Source organism: Lissotriton helveticus, chromosome 2_1 (assembly GCF_964261635.1).
Source record: "Lissotriton helveticus chromosome 2_1, aLisHel1.1, whole genome shotgun sequence".
Classification (NCBI taxonomy): domain Eukaryota; kingdom Metazoa; phylum Chordata; class Amphibia; order Caudata; family Salamandridae; genus Lissotriton; species Lissotriton helveticus.
The window spans coordinates 1351664421-1351686414 of record NC_136059.1 but is presented as its reverse complement, the minus strand read 5'-3'; the positions used below and the strand labels follow the sequence as shown (position 1 = coordinate 1351686414).

Sequence of the window (21994 nt, the reverse complement as noted above, 5' to 3'; positions counted from 1 at the left end):
ACACGGGAGGGGGGTGGGTGCAGAAATAACTGAGGGAGGGGGAATTGAAGGGAGGGCAAACAAAACAGGGGATGTGTGGGAAATGAGTGAGATAACAGCAACAAAATGGAAGGCGGGAAGATTGCGGTGGCAAGCAACTTAAGGGAGATGGTGGAGAAGAGGGAACAGCAGCACAACAAAGCGAACAGGGGTTGGGGGCAAGAGAACGCACAGTGGAAGGAGGGAGGGACTGGGGACAAATGCACTCTTACAGAAAGCATGTAAAAACAATGTTTTAGAAGTACCTGCAGGAGCTTTGGTCAATACTCCATTGCAGGGACAAACAATGGAAGACCCAGCAGGAAGTAGGTGGTGAGCAGGAGACGGTAACCAGTAAGAAGCAAAGAAATTAGAGTGACGTCAAAGCCAACCAATGATTGGTAATAGTAAGTAATGGGCAGGGTCTAAGTCTTTTCTCAAGCTTTTTTTTGTTCACAAAAGATTTCACTGACAGCGCACACGCCTTGTAGAGGCAAAATCTAAAAATAAAGTAAATTCCCGATATTCACAAAGACAGATTCTGGTGATTACACAACAGCATTCTTTTAATATTAAACTACATAAAAATGGAGCATGCACAACTGACCATGTTGTATTATGGATTTAAGAGGGTAACATAGGCTGCTAAAGGGCCTGAACCATAGTTATAGGCGAGGGCCTAAAACGAGGGAGAGGGTTAACAACTAGCATAGGCAGAAGGACTCTAATACAATTATGTGGTAAACATTGTTTATAACGTAGACAATACAAAGCATGCCATTACAACGCGTTCATTACAACTACTGCTTTGGTACATCGCATACCATTACAAAGCAAGTTGTTACAACGACTTGCTGTAGGTGGCAGAATGTGTTGGATTTTAAATCCAACACCTTCCCTACTGTTGCACAGACTGGAGTTGGAATAGTAAATTATACTATTCCAAAATGCAGCGCCCCCACCTGCAGCAAGGCGTTGTAATGACCTGCGTTGTAACGGAATGCGAAGCAATAACGCAGTTGTTGTAATGACATGCGGTGTAACGTGGCCTATTCCTATTAGATCAGTTTATTCACTCAGGGTAGAAGACAGATATTGAACATTTGGAACCAAAGGCCTGTGCCAGGTCATATTGGCCCACAGCCATCCAGCGTCTTCGTGAGTGAGCTCAACATTTCATTTGTTCTAAGAGTGGTAAAAGTATCCATGGGGGTAGGCACTTCAGGAATTGACTGAGGTGGAGTCAGAGGGTTCAGAGGCAAAGCCAAGGGCCCTACTCCACCTCGATCAATAACTGCCTGGGAGTGCCCTCTACCTTGGATAAGATTGCTAGTGTAACTTAGACCATTCAAATTTGGGGTAAAATTCACAACATTGTTTGTTAGATGAGTTTTTCCGACACTACTTAGATGCAAGGTTACAGGAAGCATATGTGCTGGCTTTATTTCGGGATAAAGCTCTGCCATTTTTGTCTCACTGAAATGCATTGTAGCACATCCATGCTTTTGATGGCCACCAAAACAGGAATAAATATAAAGGCGGCTTACATATTTTAGTTCCAATATAAATCCTTTGCTCCTGGAATCACTGTAACTGTAGGACTTGTGGTGCGTTCCAAGGTGATACTATCCTGCAAATAAAATGCTGGTTTTCCAAGGGGAATTGATTAACCCTGTTTGAGATAAAATAGCTTTCTCTAATGATTTTCTTAAATAAGGTTTGGAAAGTACTCCAGAAGATGAAATAAGAACACATTTTATATAAAGTCACAAATACCTTCCTCAGCCATGTGATAATAAAGTTTGCTATTCTGAATGAAACATGTTCCCATCAGCAGTAGCAGTCTGTCAGTTAATTCCCCAGTGTTCTACTGTAGCCTCAACAAAGAGTTCTAAAGAACAACTAGAGCGCTAACATGCTATATTTATTATGTGAGGTGCACCTAATTGCCATGTTGCTGTAATCCGAGCTGAAAGCAATTCCTACTAGAGACTGCAATAAATGGGGGCCGTAGTTTGTTGGCATTTGGGTGCAGCATGGAGGGGCTGAGGAGAACAAAGCCCAAAAGACACTAGGGCCGAGAAGGAGGGTTCAAAGAGCTATAAATATAGTGCGAGACACTCCCTAAGCACGTGACTTGTCCCGCTGTGCCTGGTTGACGACCGGGCCAGGACCAGGCCAGTCTATGCCTGTTAAAGCCTAGAGGAGGCTGGGCTGGGCAATTTCTCTTGCTCTGTGCATCTGCCATCTGCTCTCCATGATATGGGTTAGCGAAAATTACCTTCAACCACTGTTGCCAATCTGGGAGCCAAGTCCAGTACACTGGCTAATTTTCTATCAGGAGCTACGTGGCTTGTTAATAAGGAGATTATAAACAAAGAAGTCCAGATTTGAGGCTACACATGTCAGCTATTACCACATCTGGTTCCAACCCTGTGGAGCGTGGGTCTGGTTTTAATTGCACCACTAAGCCTCTTGGGGGCTGTGGTTTTCAATGAGAGGACAGGACATCCATGCGCTATCACAGAGCCCTTAACTGCAACAACAGGCTCTCCTTTGGTTAAATCCGCGCTTCCCAAAAGAAAAGGGTTATGATGAAAGGGTTAGACTCTCACCTTACCCCCTCTTCAAGGTGACCTAAGCAATGATTAAAGGGGTCTCACATGGGCCTGTCACGAAAGATGATTTAGCCACCCTGCAAGTGGCTATTATCAACCAATTCTTTTGAGGCACTGCAAGCATAGTTAAAGAATTTGTTAGACAATCATGATTCTCGCCTTAAGGAGGTTGAAGAGGTTGTTGCAACCTTCCTTGGCTTTCTTAAAAAACTCAGTCACCTCACAACTATAAGTGAATGTATTTTAGCTAACTCAGTTATTGCCAATTGTGCCCGTCTCCTCGCACATTACCCTTTTGGTTCTCAGTTGTGTGATCTACCTTGATCCTTAACCCATAACAGTTTAAACTCTTACGCAGGCCAAGGAGAGAGCCTCCAAGGAAGGATATGACTAAGTTTGGTCAGCAGCATATAAAACTACTTGCTGATCCTTGTGAACCGGGCCATGCCATAAATGACCAAGCACAACGCCTGGAATTACCCCTTAAGACCACATCATATATATTATATATATTGATCTTGAGGAATGTCCCAATGCTTTACATATACGCAGATGAAAAAGCTGACTGCACTTTAAGAACAAGGTAGTGAATTGGTTGGGGAAGCGGGCCTGACATGTAAATTAACTTTATAATGATAATATAATGGCCAGGAGAGCGAGCTGGGTGGGTAGAGGGAACAACCCCTGCCCAAGGGACTGTTTTGTTCTGCATTTTCATTACCCAGAGGTGGGAGAGCTAGTCTTATGGAGGCTCAATGCACTAGGTCCTCTACCCTCACAGGTTACGAGGGTCTCACTGGGTTATTTTTATAAACCCTCTCGGGTATATATGATCAATGCATTAATCCCTAATAGTCTAACTGTGCAGAAACGCTTGCAGTCAAGGTTTAGCTGCCCAGTTTCTAACCGCTTTCTGTGCTTGGATGCGTTAGAGGACCCAGAATGACTGTCTGCTAACAGGAACTTTAACATGGCAGTCATGGAACACAAAACGGGCTCGGAGCTAATGGAACCGGATATGTAGGTCTCTGCTTTGCACAGTTACATCTTTAAAGGAGTGCATCAATGCTCCTCCAGGGGGTTGCTCCGAGTTGGTGAACAGGCAGGGTTTACCAGATGCATCCAACTCAAGTTAAGGACATGACTACTAGGATGGTGGGGTTGGGCTTAACATCTGTGACATGGCTTATGGCAATGAATTACAAATATTGTGTTGGAATGTAGGAGTCTTGGAAAATAAGTTGGGTAATGTGGATCGGGGTAAAGTTGCTGCAGAGTGCTCATTGGTATGACTCCAGGAAACCTAGTCAGTAGAACGACTACACAAACGTTTGCAAGAGTTACTTTCTGCCATCCAGATATCCAATTCAGGGAGAGGGAAAGGAGGTCTGGCAATATATGTTCCACCTTGGTCGAAGGGAGAGTGTATAAATATTTAGTAGGAGAACCATTTTACCAAATTCTAGTTCTAGAGAATTATGGAGTCTTATGTCTGGTATGTGTAAATTTTTATAACAATGTATTAAATCCTTAAAAATGTAATGCTTTACACAGGTTGGATTCATATTTACCAGCTTAAAGTTTAAGGAAGGTAAACATAAATACCATACATAGGGAGGGGATTATAATGCTCATTTGTGCCAGCTACCTGCCAAGGAAGTCTGTGGATATTGTGACACAGCAAATAATGGTCAAACTCATTGTCAATGATGAGGAAGGTATCCTGTTAAGTCATACCTTGGTTCAGTACAACTTAGTTTTTGATAAAGTTAGATTTCCACTGGCCCCGTTTGCCCATACTTGTTACAGGCAAAGGTAGGGGGTTTGGGGATTACCATATATTTCACCCTAGTGTAGGCCAATCTAAACCCACATATTCAGAACTTCAAGACACATTCCACCTGTCACAGTGATCATAATCCACAAAGACTGAAGATTAGTTCAGAGTTGTGGGATTCATACTTTCGGCCGACTTGTACAATGAACGGCATATTGCTGTTCAAAATAGTCTCCCAAAATAAGGGGGAGAGGGCTTTATGTCAAGAGTCCTCTGGGACAACAACTACAATATCAATATCTGTTTGTATGAGAGAGCAGGAGGTGGAGACGATGAGGGCTTTTACTGCTTTATCAAGCTATATGAATGAGACAACCCCCAAAATGCTTAGGAAGGGGGATAAGAAGCAATGTTGGTTTGACTAATACTGTTCTTAACCTAGGGCTTCTTTAATTGCAGCATTAAGTAAACAACCGAGATCCTAGCCCAATATAACTGATCTCAGAGGGTCCTACAATCTATTTATTTCGTTGAGGAAGAAAGCCATCGAGGATGAGGCTTGGGATGACTTTATGAAGGACAGTAAACATAAGGATGAAACTCAACTCAGGCAAGTGATCAATCATTCATATTTTAACCCCTTCGCTGTGGCGGCTATTCCGCCGCAGCGCTAAGGGGGAGGCGGGGCCACGCGGCGCTCCCGTACTCGTGACGGAACCGCTCCGTCACGGCCCTCGGGTGAGCTGTGCTTGTGACGGAACGGTTCCATCACGGCCCCGCCCGCTCTTTAGAACGTCTGCGCAGGCGCGGAATTCGCGCCGCGCAGGTGCGGCGAGCGGGCCGTGACGGAACCGTTCCGTCACCAGTACTGCCCACCCGAGGCTCGTGACGGAACGGTTCCGTCACGAGCATGGGAGGGGTTAAGCACAAAAGGGCCCACTACTGAGGTGGCAATTCCAGCTAGTAAGTGGGTCAATCATTTCCAGAGTGTGTATAACCCCATTGGTAGGGATACATGGTGTATTTCATCTGTGAGTCTTCTGAAAATGTGGGCTGTGTTGAGCCTACCCTTCAGGGGGTGACTAGCCCATTAGTTAAGCCCACCAATGCTAAAGCCCCTGGGCCTCACGGGATTCCTGTTGACTTATTTAAGGCTGATCTTGAGTTCTGGGGTTCACCTAAAACAAATGTGTTAAGGGCCACCTGTAGAACAGGCAAGTTAGAAACATTGTCTGAAGCCACAATCAGTAAGATTTTTTTTAAAGCAAGAGTAATGGCACTAACGGTTACTGCCCGAACTCTCTACCGGATTCCCTGGTTAGGGTCCTGTTGAGGATTTTGCAAGCGAGGTTGGAGGAATGGGTAGAGGAACATCAAATATTGGCAGATTTCCAATATGTGTTTCAGAGGGGTATAGAACTGCGAATCAGTGCCTAAACCGCCCCCCTACATATTAGCATATACAAATGTGCAAAAAGGGGTGCCTTGTATCTTGCCTTCATGGATCTGTCGAGCACAGTAGCTTTTGATGAAAAACGTCGGGTGGATATGAGCATCCTAAGCTTGCTGAGAGACAATTCCACTGGGACAATAGTAAGGGTGCGGTATGGAGTGAATGGGGAGTGTTCTGAAGCTTTCCATATCACAAGGAGGATGAGGCAGGGCTGCGTCCTGGCCCCCTTACTCTTTACCTTTTACGTTAATAGCTTCAGAAGATTCTGGTGGAGGAGAGCTACGACATGTTGCAGATTGGACTTCGTCCTGTCCCAGCACTCTTATGCAGAACTGGTGGCTCACTCTCCTAGGGCACTACAGGTTTTGTCAGATACTTTTAGATCATTTATGAATGACTTGGTGCTCAGTAGGGGCCGGCATGACTCACAGGTGGGGAGTGGGCGCAGGGTAGGGATCGTGTGGGGGAGGGGTCAATAATTAGAAAACAAATAATTCAACGTACCTTTCCGTCGCGCCAGGTCCCACGTCTTCAATGCTCCTGCTCTCCTGCCTCCCTCAGGAACAGCAAGCAGGCAGCCTCCCTGCCCCCCCAAGCCAATCACAACGCTGGGATTGGTCGGAACGCCGCCCAGGTAGGGGCTGTAGGGGATGGCATGTTCTCCATTTAGGCTGCACTGCAGCCTACATGGAAAAGTAAAGGGTGTGCATGACTGGTTTGGGTGGTCCGAGATGGCAGACCAAACAGTCTTTGCGCACACCAGGAGTGGGAACACCACTCCTGCCCTGCTAGCTCCTGCCCCCCGCTGCCCGCAATGCGCAAAGAAACATAAAATGGTAATAACCAAAAGTTTTATGTTTTGGCGTGGGGCGATGCTCCACTGCTTGAGCTGAAGGTTAAACTGGCGAATCTGTCATGATTTCTCCGTATCCGTCTCATTTCTGAATCAAGAATACCCCTCTTAAATAGATTACAACCTTTCCTTATCAGGGAATACTTTTTGATGCAAAGGCTCAAGGAAGCAATAGATTAACAGTATGAACAATCAGTTGGAAAAGTCAATTAATGCACTTTTCGTTTTTGAACATAGATTGGGGGAAGAACCCCTGAAGGAAATGTGCACTATCTATCCTACCATGTGTTTATCGACAGTCATATATGGAGTTATAGTTTGGGAATATGCTCCAGTCACTAAACTTCAAGTGACACAAAGTGTCTTTCTATGGAAGTTGCTGTCAGTTCCATCGAACTGTGTCTCCATTTTGTGGCCTTTTTTCTTTTTATTAGACCAAATAAGACTACAACCCCTGCTCTTTTTGTTCAGGGTTGGACCAAGCAGGAGGCCATGTTGAACAGATGGAACCTTCGAGACTGTCTGCATAATCCATGGCTCAGCTGCATTAGGACAGTATGCCCTAAAATGCAGTACCCACATTTTTTGATGCTCGGACTACCTTAGCTAAAGTTGGCAAGGCTATACTTATGCCAACAGCTTTTTTAAGTGGAAAGAAGTTGTGCTGCTAGTCAGAAAGTGTCACATAGGTGATCAGTTGAGCCAAATTTCCAATCTTATTTGGCGTATTCTCATAACAGAATTGTATTCTAATTTATTTTAGATTAAATTTAGCCCACCCTATTATCTAATTTTCACACTACAATGAATGAAAATCATGGTCAACAAAATATGTTGCATTTTACGTTTTTTGTAGTTTTTACAAGGCTCCCAAAATTACATTTTATTGAAGCAGCTTTGAAGTATTCTAGGATTAGACCACGAAGACAAGGGCTGATTTCTTGCAAACTTAATTCAGTAAAAGCCCGTCATTGAATATTAAAATTATATTTGGCATTCAATTTGTATACAAAAGTGTATAGACACTTAACTGCTGAATTGTTTTCTATGAGTTTTTATTTGTCATCATTGTATTGTGTATTTTACTTATAATGTATTTCAGGTAACATTCTGTATTATTTGCGTATGTACTGTAAGGGTTTTAACATTTTAAACCGAACATGGTTGATAATGATGAGGACTGCAGTAAATTGCCAAAATTAAGGGTTTTATTTTGCTATAGAAAATATGGTTAGTGCCCTAGAAAGCTAATAACAAAAGGACATATCATCTATAAATTCTCACTCGTGACAGAAAAAAAGCCAGGCAAGCTGAGGGAAACTAACTTCCAACACCTACTGCAGTCTGTCTGTTGACTCCCAAGTGCTCTACTGTAACTTCACCATAGTTCTGATCAACAATTGGATTGCCAACATTCAGTATTCAAGACAAAAGTGAAGCACTCCAAAATGCCCTTTTATTGGAATAGGTGTTGTTGAATTTAAACTTTTTTTCTGTGGAGCAGACTAAAGTAAATAAGTATGGAGGTGTGAATGCAGACATGGAACCAGCTGATTAAAAATATATGGGGTGGTACTGTTTTGTAGTCACCTTAGGTAGAACATATTTTTTTAAAGAACTACAAATAGTTAATAAAGAGATCCATCTTAAGTCCAACATCCCCTTTCCACATTTGTTAACTCACGATGACCATCTTCCCTGTTGCTTAATATCTCCCCAATTTTAAGACCGTAACATCAAATGTTATGCTTCCAATTAAAAGGTATGGCAGTAATTGTGTTTTAGCGGTGAGGGGAGCTATTTACAGACAAATCACATATTTCAAATTAATTGATTTACACTAATGGGTAGCAAGGTGTGAAGAGGTGTGAAGGTGTGTGTAGGTAGGTAGGTGTGTGTGTATAGGTGTGTGTAGGTGTGTATGTGCTTGGGAACCTGCCTCTGGGATAAGTCGGATTGCTCTGTGCCAAGCTACCAAGGTGGTGAGCAGGGATTAGTTTAGGTGTGTGTCTTACCCTGACTAGAGTGAGGGTCCCTACTTGGACAGGGTGCAAACTACTACCAACTAGAGCCCCAATTTCTAACATACACAGTGAAAACTGACCTAAGTTACACAATTCCTCTGAAGGAGCACTCTTTAAATATATAAAACCAATACATGGACGATAATATTTTCGGGCACTATCTCAGGAACTTATAACAGTATACATAAAAAACATGTTCATGTACATATTCAGCCTTCGGAACACAAAAGAAAGTGATTCTAAAGCTGTCTTCTCCAGCAGCACATCTCCCAGTGCATGTACATTCTGTGCGCTATTTAAAAATTATATCTCTTCAGTAGAAATTAGATATTCACAGGCAGCTGTTCTGGGAAGAAGATGTACTGATATGTGGGTTGATACTGTAACGAGGCTTTTCTCATGTACAAACGACTAATCCACAGTGTAGATCTAGGCTTCTATGAGCCAATCAAAATGCAGCACTTGTGGCAGAGTACAGCTGCCTATTTACAATAGACAAGCTTCACCACGAAAGAATGTTACATGTCACAGGCAAATACAGTAGCTTTCTAAAAGTATTGTAAAAGAGTATGAAGCAGACACCTAAAGTATTTATATTGTACTTAGCATCTTAGTGTCCCTCTGAAAGCACATCTATCCAAATAGATGAGCTATAATGTAACGATGCCTGATGATAACTGCTAACATTCATTACTTGTAATTCAAATGCCAGTGAAGCAATCCTGTGCATTGATCAGAAATATACATGTATAATTCACCAAAATAGAGTTTAAATACAAGTATACTTTGGTTAAAAGGTTTAACCTAGAAAATATACTTGATGTCTGAAGGATCGTGAAGTGCAATCTAAGCTGCCTTGCTCTTACCTGACAACTTCAAGGAGCTAGGATTCAACCGCTTACCTTTCAGTATAAGTATATGAAGTGTTTTCTATTCCTGGTCTACTTTGAGACAACATCCACCTCTTCTCTTTTCCACCAGGATTGAGCGGCAAAAAAAAACCTTTCATCTTCATAGACCAGACAAGAAAGCAGGAGCTATATCTGGATTGCTAGATCACAGCTTGCCAACAGGACAGCGGGTGGGCACCAAGAATATAACTCCCAGTATTTATAAAATCAAAGCTCAGGATTGGAAGTGTGCTGTCCTGCCGACATCAGCCAAGAAAAGAACCATTGTGCAATTTTAGAAGCCTGCGATAAACTGTCCGGATTTGCACACAAGGGCCATGGAACCATCAGGCACTGTGCTTATAGAGATAGGTCCAGATTTCAGCAATATGTTGCCTGTATAGGTTTAGGATCTGCTTCTACTAAAGGGGACATTAGAAGTGTCCCAATATCTGTCTTGGAGTATCCTCACTCCTATGATAACTTTCCGAGAACTGCCTCAGCATAGTGCCAAATTTTGCTCTTTTCAACACTGACTTCGGTGAAGTATTATGATGAACCTATACCGAATGTGTCTACATGGAGTTCTCCTACAGAACACCAGACAGACTAAGTTATCAAGAACACAAAATCAACAGTGTTTCTAATGATTCGAAAGGTACTACTCCAGGCTTCCTTTTCAATTGTAAAGCACTGAAAAAAATTGTTGCGCATAGGAAATTCACAAACTGTGATAAAAATATTTACTCCCCACATTTCATTTCATGAAGCTTTATTCGGTACATGTTAGACAAATGACCATAAAAGCATACAGGCAAGAATAAAAGAGAAACAATTGCATTGAATATATGTAAAAAATACAGACAAGATTAAAACATCATACTTTTCCGATGATAAATCGATTTACATATAAAAGTAGCAGTAAAAACACATATCTGGCAAATTTACATTAAAAATCAATTCATAGCCTCATCAAAACTGCGGATTCCATATTTAATGAATATTGGTTTGAGATAAACCAATCGAAGGTGCAAGAATAAAGGGCAAATTAGCATAAAGTGCAGTGTGCTTTGTTTGGTGTGTCCGTCACATGGGCAGGGGCCGACAGGATGTTTTTTAGGATGGGGGAAGGCCACCAAAACATGGGCCAGTCCAAATCTCAGTCTGGTGAGAAAGAACCTATGGGCCGGCCTGGTTACCTGACTTAAATACAACTGCAGATCTTCGCAGTCGCTATACTTGTTATACAGATTAACAGAAGTCAGGTGGACGTTGTTAGCTTGGCGCCTCTCCACATGATAAGCTAAAAATGTGTTTTTAGTACCTATTTGGGTATATCTCCGGCACCAAACGGGTTCTCTATTATGTCCAGTCCAAAAATGTCTTGGAAAGCGTCTACGGTATATTTTAACCATGGGATCTTATTGTAGTTGGCTAAGTTAAGACAATCCCGCATGACATGTTGGTTAAAAAGTGTCTCTTCCTTGTGCCAAATGGCACGCCAAATCATTACGGGCCTTAGTGAAACAAGATCAGACAAATAATCGACCCCAAGTTCCCTGTGGATCAGATCAGTTGTGGCTGAGGCGGGTAAGCAGAGAAGTTTTTTCAGGAAAATATTCTCTTCCAATTGTAAACTGCCTACGTTTGAATAGCCCCACACCCCTGCCCCATATAATGCAATCGAGACACTTCTAGCGTTATAAATCTGCATCATGTCAATAGTTCGCCTATCACCAATTTTAGAGGCGAATTTAAATATTCCATAAGCACTTCTTGACATCTTGGACCTCACGCTAGCAAGCTCCTTTGACCAGCTTCCATCACTAGAGAAAGTCACACCCAGGTAACTGAATTTTTCAACTTGCTGCACTTTAACCCCTTCTATATAAAAAGTATATTTTTTGTTTGTCCTGGAGCCGCAGATCAAGGTATAAGTTTTGCTTTTGTTAATTACTAGTTTCCGTTCATCAATAAAAGCAGAAAATCGGTCCATCAGGCGTTGAAGTCCTAAAGGGGTCCGGGACAGAAGTACAGCATCATCTGCGTAAAGCAGTACTGGTACTCCAGACCCGTTTACCTGAGGGGCATCGGCTTTAACAGCTTTTAAAATCTTATCAACAGCATTGATGAAAAGGGTAAAAAGTAGGGGGGCAAGAACACAACCTTGCCTTATTCCTCGCCTAACATTAAAATTAGGGGTGCTCAAACTTCTACGCTCCCAAGCGCCACCTCAGATCAACCAGCCACGCCCTCGCCGCCGTCCCCCGCATCCGTAGAGCGACAACAGGAGGAAGGTCCTTCTCCTACCTGGCCGCCAAGACCTGGAACTCCCTCCCGACCGACCTGCGCCTGACCCAAGACCACCTCTCCTTCAGGAAGAAGCTCAAGACCTGGCTGTTCGAGCAGTAACGACACCCCCCCCCCCCCCTAGCGCCTTGAGACCCTACGGGTGAGTAGTGCGCTCTATAAATGTCTTGATTGATTGATTGATTCCCCGCTTGCCCCAAATCGCACGCAGGCTTGCATCTTTCCATATAAGCGGGCCAGAAAGAAAATAATTCCCTCTGGTGCACCAAGTTCTAACAGGACGGGCCAAAGTAATGAGTGGTCAACCAGATCAAAAGCACTGCTCAAATCGGCGAAGCAGAGATACAAAGTGCCTCGCTTGGCCCTAGTATATTTGCCAATTAATAATTCAAGGTTTAAGCATTGATCAGTTGTACCGCGGCCCTTTCTAAAACCGTACTGGGAGGTAGCCAGTATCCCCTCTTCGCTCGCCCACTCTTCCAGTCTGATGAGCAGCACTCTGCTCATAATTTTCACAGACAAGTCGAGTAAGCTAATAGGGCGATAGTTGCATGCTTCTGACTTATCACCCTTCTTGTAGATTGGTACAATAATGGAGCCGCCCCATGTTGGCGGGATCGAGGATGTTACAGCAGCATTAAGGACCAAGGTAAGTATGGGGCCCCATAGTAGCGGAAGAGTTATATATACGTCAATGGTTACCCCATCCGGTCCCTGGGCCTTACCCCCCCCTTACTAATTTTAATACTACTTTCCACCTCGGCTAAGGTGATATCCAAAGGGACTATAGGCCAGGATATAGGATTTTGATTATTTGGACCAACTGCTTGGAATATGTTTGAGAAGTGGGCAACCCACGCCTCACTGCTAACATTAGACGCAAGATGGGGTGCCCTATCATCCCTAAGGAAGGGTGAGTTGATCGTAGCCCAGAACAGGCTGGAGTCAGAAAAATCTGCAGCCTGCGCAAGGTTGTCCCAGGCTTCCTGCTGCAACTCCCTCTTCCTTGTAGAGACGGCCAATTTATATTCGTGTCTCAAAGATGTTACCCTTTCTTTGTCCCTAGGTCTGAGAGTTAAAGCCTGTTTCAGTTTGGAGTGGAGAGCTGTACATGCGTGATCAAACCACCCTTTATTTCTAGCGGTTTTCTCCTTGCTGGTCCTAGTAAATATGGTGTCCACAGTCTTGTTGATATTAATAAAATATGCTACTATAAGATCAGGGTCATTCACTGGTGTGAGGATACCGTTAATATCAGCCATAGATTTTGTTAGTATTAAGCTTAATACCTTTTGAGATTTTTCCCCGTTCCACCTCATCCTAGTCCCGTTTAATCTATGCGGTTCGATATTATCAATACTTTTAGAGATATGTAGAGTTCTAGGTTTCCAGATCTCATTCCGCATAACGATACGATTGTGGTCACTAATGGGGGATTCATCAATGACCGGGGTCTGACAATAAGGCACAATACCAGATGAAACCATAACATGGTCAATTTGAGAACTACTATTCCTGCCTGTAAAGGAATTAATTGGCCCTTAGCATCTGTTGCCGGTTGCAAGAGCTCTAGATCAAAAATTGACAACAAATTATATATTGCCTTACCATACCTATTGTGCGGGAAATGTGATGTATTGGCACCCCTATTGTCATGTATCCCACACACCCTGGAAGTTGACATAGAACAAATAGGGGAATTAAAATCACCTAAACCAAATGAAATCTAAAACAGATTTGGCCTGTAATGCAAGCTTCGATAAAGCACCTTCCAGTTCATCTATTGCTTTATGTCGAGTATTGTCAAAACAGCCAATATAAAAATTAATTAGGAGCACCTCTTTACCTTTCTTCTCACTTAACCATAATATTTGTGAGTGCGTCCCGACAGTAAGATGCTTAACAACTGTCACCATTAAATTCACAGACAATAAAATAAGCAAGCCGCCTTTAGCTCTACCGATTCGTGACTTGGTTGCTTCTAGATGATAGCTTACAAACCCTTCAGGGCTCGGTTTAATCGAGCACCAAGTTTCTTGGAAACATAAAATGTCATAGGACCTTATCAAGTCTGTCCACCCCAAAAAAAATTCCTTGGAGGCCCAGCCGGCAATATTCCAACTAATAATGGAAGTCCCCCTCACATTACAGCGATTAAACTGCTCTTGTGCATTAAAACAGTTATTACCATCAACTATAATCGCTGTATTATCTAAATTCGCACAAATTGTTTCCACAGAAGTGGGGCCTTGTTCAAGGACAGACCTCCCGTCAGTAAAAGCAGTTTGGTCCCCTGCATTGGTCATACACAGTTCACCCATCTCAGTTCTCTCCGGTTCTGGGCTATTAACACCCAAACCATTTTCCAGACTAATAGGAGGCACATACATAGGAGGCTCACAATCCAGTAAATGTCAATCATTCATATCCAGAGAGCTCAGGACTTGGTACCTGTTTTGTACTGGGACCTCATAAAAGGGGGACTGAGTGGATGTTAAAGTAGGAGGGAGTGGTCTACCTCTTCCATTGCCATTTTGTGGTTTGATGAGATGGCTGTAGAAATACCCAACAGGGCAGACACATATACTGTTCTCATCATAAATCATAGATGCCGCTCTTAGCAGAACAGTGGCGACATGTTGAGGGTATTTAAAATTAATGATGACACAGTCCCCCCTACAAGATTTACTAGAATTACCGATCCAATTTACCCTCCTGGTAGTAAGTATTTGTTCTGAGAAGGCGATTGGGAACCCACATTGATTGTGCAGCCAAGAAACTGTTTTTTTTTTTTAAGTGATTCATGAGTTTCTGGCTGGAGTTTACTCGGATTTAAGTCAGGAAGAGGTACATTGGTTAAAACTACTAAGTATGGTGCACAATCGGGAGGGAGGTTAATGAAACTGCTTTTCTTTACCGTGATTGCCCCTGTTTTACAGTCTGGTATAGTCAACACATTTTCCTTTCGACATATTAAGGGCGTAGGAACAGACACAGCTTCTTTAATTGTATTAATCATCCCATCCGGTGTCTTTTGTACGTTCGTACTGGCCTCCAAGTCCTTGTTGATACCCTTACAATTTTCACACTTTTCACACTTATCATTGTGTGCACCCAAAAGGCCTCCCAGTCTTAGCACCTCTGCTGACATCTGGTCAAGCTTGACTAAGAGGGGTTGAATGATCTTCTCGAGCTTGGCCTCTAAGAGATTGGTTAAAAGTTCAAGTTGCTCTGAGCTCCGCGTAACTGCCTCCTTGTTACCATTTGCGGCCACATCAGAATTAGTATGTTTAGGAGCAACTTCGTTTTTCTTCTTGTTATGGTCCCCCCCTCTTTTAGGTTGTGCTTTCCTGCAAGTCCTTACTGCTCTAGGAGCAGGGGTGCACTGACTAGCAATGTCATTAGGTTTATCACAGCTGTCCTGGGTAGGTGCAGGGATAGATATCACTTCAGGTGTAATATCTACAACATCACAACTGTCGTCTACAGATGATGGTATAACTGGTGAAGGAGAGGTAGGTGTTATGGATAGAACCGGGGAACTCCCCCTTCCCAGCGATTTTCTCCGCTCATCATTAATCTTATTGACAACTTTCACCAAGTATTATCCAATGTCGCCTTTTGCTTAGACATGGTGCCTTAGCTGTAAGGACTCCAAGTTTAGGGGGCCAAGAACAAATGTGAAAAGCTGAGTACTGCGGACAATACAGGACAATATAGGACTCCTCGATGCTGTAACAGTGATGAACTGTACAGAGGAAGGAGCGAGAAAAAATAAAAAGGTTCGATAAAAAAAAAAAAATATCTCACTTAACTCAAGTTGAGGATTACGTCGTCACAACCAGGGTCTCTGGCCCAGCCCAGCCACGTCCCGCCCTTGTCCCAGGCTTCTCCCGGATGCTCCCGCGTGCGACTCACGGGGCGAGAGGCGTTCCGCGCTCTTACAGGGACTCCGGTCGCGTCAGCAGCGTCAGGAACTGTGCGCCTGTCCCCGGAGGAGCTGGGTAATGTAGTTGGTTGTGTCCGACCTGCGGCCGTTTCCCTCAAGGCAGGCAGTGAAAGGCCGTTCCCCTCACGGCAGAAGGGCTGCAGAGTGCGTGCCGTTTCCCTCACGGCTGGAATGAAGTCCCCAGGAGCGCTCGCCGCTCCGCGCTCTTACAGGGACTCCGGTCGCGTCAGCAGCGTCAGGAACTGTGCGCCGGTCCCCGGAGGAGCCGGGTAATGTAGTTGGTTGTGTCCGACCTGTGGCCATTTCCCTCACGGCAGGCAGTGAAAGGCCGTTCCCCTCACGGCAGAAGGGCTGCAGAGTGCGTGCCGTTTCCCTCACGGCTGGAATGAAGCCCCCAGGAGCGCTCGCCGCTCCGCGCTCTTACAGGGACTCCGGTCGCGTCAGCAGCGTCAGGAACTGTGCGCCGGTCCCCGGAGGAGCCGGGTAATGTAGTTGGTTGTGTCCGACCTGTGGCCATTTCCCTCACGGCAGGCAGTGAAAGGCCGTTCCCCTCACGGCAGAAGGGCTGCAGAGTGCGTGCCGTTTCCCTCACGGCTGGAATGAAGTCCCCCACAAATTGTGAGATACTTAACTTGTGTAATCTAATGAGTTTCATCAACAAGAAATAGTGCGACCTTTCCGCTGAGATTCCGCAGAGGGTATAACTAAGCCGCATGTTACTTTAAGCTCAAGGTCAAATAGTTGTAGAGCAGAAAAACTGGTTAGGGTGCTTTACTTGCGCGTCGAGGTATCTACCATTACCTTCCTCCGCAGTCTTCCTTGTCACTGTCACCCCTGAGCCCTATGTGTTCAAGGCACAACATTTACCTATAGAAAAAGAACACCCATCATGGCAATCTGACAGGAAGTATCTGTTACCTGACCTATTAGGATAGGGAAAACCCATACCACATCCCGCTTTGTTCTTTGTTTCAAGGAACACCCATAGACTTAGGCCTCTGAGTCTTCCCTTTGCCTTCACCGCCGCCCCCCCCCCTTTCCCCTTCTTAGCAGGGTTTTGGCAAAAATCAAGAGGGGGGGTGGTGGTGCTGTTAGTAGTGTGGTTATAGCCTCATCAACTATGGTACCCCCTCCTGCACAGTTTGGCCATTGTTCCTCATTGGAGGTTTCCACTGTCCCCTTCTCTGCTCTGGCATCCTCATCTGCCCCACCATGCACTCAAGCAGGTGGCAATGGGAGAGTGGAAATTGAAAGAAGGCTAGTCACTTTGGGTTGCTCCTCGGAGGTGGCTCTTTCCATTCAAAATTCTAGGAAAGTCAGTAACCTTCAGGTTTATAAAAAGTACTGGAAGCATGTCTCTGGTTGGTGTTTATAGAGGGGGTTTGTCCCTGAATCTTGTGAGGGTGGTTCTGTACTTGAGTTCCTATGAGATGAGTTCTTAATGGGGCTGTCAGTCTCTACTCTCCGTAGCTACTGGACCACCAACAAAGCTATCAGGGGGCCTTTCTCCTCCCCTTGGAGTTTTTGGCCTCTCGCCTTCTTCAGAGTTTCTACCTTAGGAGGCTGGTAGTTCCTTCTCCTGTTCCCTCGTGGGATCTCCCTTTGGTCCTTAATGCCTTACAGAAGTCCCCATCTGAGCCAATGCTTTCCATTTCGCTGGAGTTTCTAACTCTTAAGGTGTGTTTTCTAGTGGGTATCACCTCTGGGAGGTGTTTGAGGTAGATTGGTGCATTACTTTGTCACCTTCCTTACTTGCAGGTTTTTCCGGATAAGGTGTTCCTCTGCCTTGATTCAGCTTTTCTTCTAAAGGTACACTCTCCTTTCCATTTGGCCAAGGACATTGTTCTACCCCCTCTATGGCGGAGGAAATTTGGCTTCATTCTCTTGATTTGACAAGGGCTCTTTTTCTTTATCTGTAACGCATTACCTCTGTCCGCTAGGTGGATTTTCATTTTGTCTCTTTTGGGGTTGCCAGGCAGGGTCATTGACAGCTACTATATCTCTTTGGATTAGGTAGGCCATTCCCTTTGCCTATCTTAATTCAAGGAGGTCTCTTCCTCCTGTGATTCAGGGGCGTTCAACTAGGGGTGTTGCTTGGGCATCTTTTAAGGGCGCCTCGTTGAAGGATGTTTGTGCGGCTGAAACTTGGTCTCCCATCATACCTTCATCTCTCATTATAAATTGAGGTTGGGGAAGGTTTTGTCTGAGGATTTTGGTTCAGCTGTTCATACTTCAGTTCATCGATTTATGCTCATCCGCAAATAAAGTTTTCATTGCATCATTCAGAGAAGTCCTTTGAAGTCCTCCTCTACATCAAAGGCATTTTGGGTGTAAGTACTAGGACTTTGACCCCCCTGAAATCAGACACTTTCAGACTTGCAACCAGACATCGCTGTCACTACACCTGCACATTGACAGAAGGACTGCTGTGCCGCCAGGAGGTACTGCCACTTTGCTAACTGCTCTGTGTGTTGTCATCCTGCTTGTTGAGCTGCAGGAGGGACTGCCACTTTGCAACCAGCCCTGCTGTGTTGGCCTGCTACCTCTACCTTGTGACTAACTTCCAGTGTTCTCAAGGGCTTGTTGGCTTGCCCCCTGTTCACTGTAGTCTCAGGGTCATAAAAAACTTCAGCACAGCCGTGATTCCAGAGGCCGAGCTCTGGGAAGCGGAGCGCATGCTGGGTTGCTTGCTTACTGTATTCAACTACTAGTGCCCCACTTGGGTGCAGAAGAGGCCACTTTTATTTTGCCCAGAATCAGCGCTCCAGTCAGTCAGACTCGCGCTGTAACTTCTAGCAGCTTTCCAAGCTGATTCCAACCACCTCCCCGCCTTTCAGCGCAGCGTCGTGACACATTGCCCTGGTGACCAGGGGTGTGGCTAGAGGAGCAAGGATCGTCAAACTTCTACACACTGTGGTTCCTATCCCGGCCACTATGAATCTGGAGGAAATCACTGCGACTGCCTCCCTCAAACGTGGACAGTTCCACACTGCTCGCCTGTCCACCGTGACTCTGGCAAGAAAGGCACTGCAATTGAGATTCAGGCGCCTGAAGTCCCAGACACCGACTCTTGCTCTCATGGGTGGCCATCTTTGATGGACTCCCCAGTCCAGAGGGACCATTTTCAAAGCCATATCCTGAGTGCAGCGTTGAGCACTGTTTTTCCCGCAACTGTGAAGAAATAGTACACATCAGTCACCACTTGATTGTGAGTGCTACTAGCACAGTATTGACCTGAATGATTGATATCTTGCATTTAATGTGTTAGTTTGAACCAGAATACCTTGAAAAGTACTCATCAATTTCTATAAATTTGGTAATGATTTACTGGTTATGCAAAAATAATTGTGTGGTGTGTCACAGGTGTAAGACATTCCTAAGTCCACCAAGTGAGCTCCTCAAACTCTTTCAATACATTCTATTTTAATCTCTTCACAAGAGTCTCCTTGAACAGAGTACATCTTCATGCGTTGCTATAGCTCTGAGAATGATCAGGTAAAAGTAGGACAGATGCAGAGACTCACACTGTACTGTCTGGTGGACATTTCTTTTCTTGCCAATTTCCAATTTCTCCTGGGTGCTGCAGGCTGTCTCAGCATATGGTGCTGTCTAACACCAAACTTTAACTTTATATCAGGAAAATCTTTAAGACCCTTGGAAAAATATTGATCAACAACTCAAATGCAGTTCAGAAGTTGTGACCTTAACCCCTTCCATGCTGATGACGAGCTCAGCTCGTCATCAGCGTTACCTGCCGTGTGCTGATGACGAGCTGAGCTCGTCATGTAACGCGGTAATTTTTAAAATGCCGCATACCGAGGGAAAAACGGCCGCACGCATGTGGTTAAACAGTATTAGTCACGCTACCAAGGAATAAAGGGAAAGAGAAGTATTACGGATTTTAATTAGCTCTGTAGAATAGTAGAAAAACAAGTCAAGGATCTATTAAAATCACCAACTACGACAATGCTTTTGCAGTTGATACATATGGCACCTCCCTCATGAGGTTTGATGTCAATTAACTGTTACCCTGTGCTCTGTAGGTCGGTTAACCAGTTTGGGTATGACTTGCCTTTGATTGAATCATATGAAATATTTTTAGGTCTGGTTTGACAGTGGAGCTGGCAGCATGATTTAGTGTTAATAATTCTTTAAAATATATATACATGGTGAGCTTTGACTGTGCAGAGGAGTATTTCTATGCCACCTGAGACTATTGGCTTTGTGGTGTATAATTTCACCTCCTCTAGAATGCTTCCTCTGCAGAGCGTGAGGGACTACTCTATATCTGAAAAGTACACATTAAATTCTTTATCTTACAGATGCACTGTATACATAAAACATATGTTTTTGTTTTGTTTCACTGCAGCATGAGCTTTTAATTTTTTTGTTTTTAATCTGGGTTCAAAATGCAAGCATGACCTATTGCCTTTGCTAACATTCGCTTTAAGAGGATTCCACACGCTGTAAGGGGGGAGCAGCTAAATACAAAATAGACTGTAAAATGGATTTGGGAAGGCAATCTAGAACAATGTTTTGGTGTTATATCTGCTGTCTGTTTGAAACAACAAGGGAACGAACCCATTCGGTTATCCAGGGACCGTGGGTAGCTATAATATAGAAACAGTGGTCCCCAAGAGAATGTAGATTCAGAATATCAGATAAAACATAGTCCACAATGGGAGCTATATTGGCCACTGTCCAGCCGGACAGGGTATTTTATTTTCTTACAATAGAACAAATAGTGGGATATGAAAAAGGCACAGTCCTGTACCGTTTTGGGAACAGACAGGGAAGGTTTTTAGGCAAGAAGGAGCATAATTGGCCACTTGTGATTCAGTAAAAATTGAAAGTAGTGCCAATACAAGTGCTAGACACAGCGTAAATCAGACACAATAGTGAGGCTGTGAAAACACTTAAAACAAGTCGACGTTTCGATCCCTTATGCTCAATTTTGTGGGATCATCATCAGGACTAACAATACATACATTTGCTTGCCTGGTATATACATTTAAACACACAACCGCCTATAGGGAGAAAAATAAGGAGGAAAGTTGGGAAACAGAAAAAAAAGGAATGATCCCACTGTGTTAAACTCTGAATAAAACTGACAATGCACTATATTCGGAACCGACTTATCGTGTTTGCTAATTCCATGCAAGTGGTGTCTGTAGCCTTGAGTCACGCGAGTAGTGAAGTAAGTGACATGTGCATTTGAAAAATATCACTCTACTTTAGTTACTGGGGGTAGTAAATTTTTAAAAAAATGAGTATTAACACTTAAATATACATAGGGCGTGTGCTCTAAATAGCCATTTTCATGCAGAGTCCGCATATATTCAGCACTCGTGGGCATTCGCATATGCTTTTGTATCATGCACATCCGTGCTCATTCAGTCAGTGCCTCTCAATGTGAACGCTTACCCATGTGGGTCGGGGGGTTTCAGGGAAAATTAGTATTGGAATAGATACTCGTTTTGTTTGTCTCCTGAAAAATGGGGGGGAAAAAAGGCCAATAAGATAAGGGTTCGTTTGCGCTACTTTGTGAGAAGTCTCATGCAATGATATGGGCTGTTACCTGTTTAGTACAGGTTGTCACGTTAGGTCCACCTCATTTCCATTTGGAAGAAATTTTTCTGCGGGATAAAGAAGGGGCTTTCTGTGAAGGGTTTGTTAGAACGACTCAAGTGTTCGGGGCGGGTGCTCGGGCTTACCTTGAGGGGAAAAAATGGCCTGCGTGGTCCCGTGGTGATTCAAAACGAGTCTGTAATAGATACTTCGTTTCAGTATAAATTTGCACAAAAAACGGGGGCCAACATAGCTCAATTCGCTCGTTTAGCTTACCTTGGGAGGGAGAATCCTCCGCGGTGTCTGTTACCCCTGGGTGCTCTGCCGAGTCGCAGTCACTGGGGACAAATGGTGAGAACGCCAGATAAGCGTGCACCCGGGAAAGGGAGGTAGGACTCGGCGCACATGGGCGCCATCTTGGAGTGGGGTGAAGTTCATTGCAAGGGATTCTTCCAGAGTGAAGGTAGCGGGTATTGGATTTTAGCGGCGCAGTGAATAGGTGCTGGGGTGTATCGGCGCAGTGACAGTGTGATT

The 21994-nt window shown here is 44.2% G+C and overlaps 1 protein-coding gene across 3 annotated transcripts in view; it reads right to left on the bottom strand.

Moving 5' to 3' along the window:
* Positions 1–21994, bottom strand: part of WDFY3 (WD repeat and FYVE domain containing 3) — a 1930620-nt gene that overhangs the window by 1787829 nt on the left and 120797 nt on the right. The window lies entirely within an intron of this gene.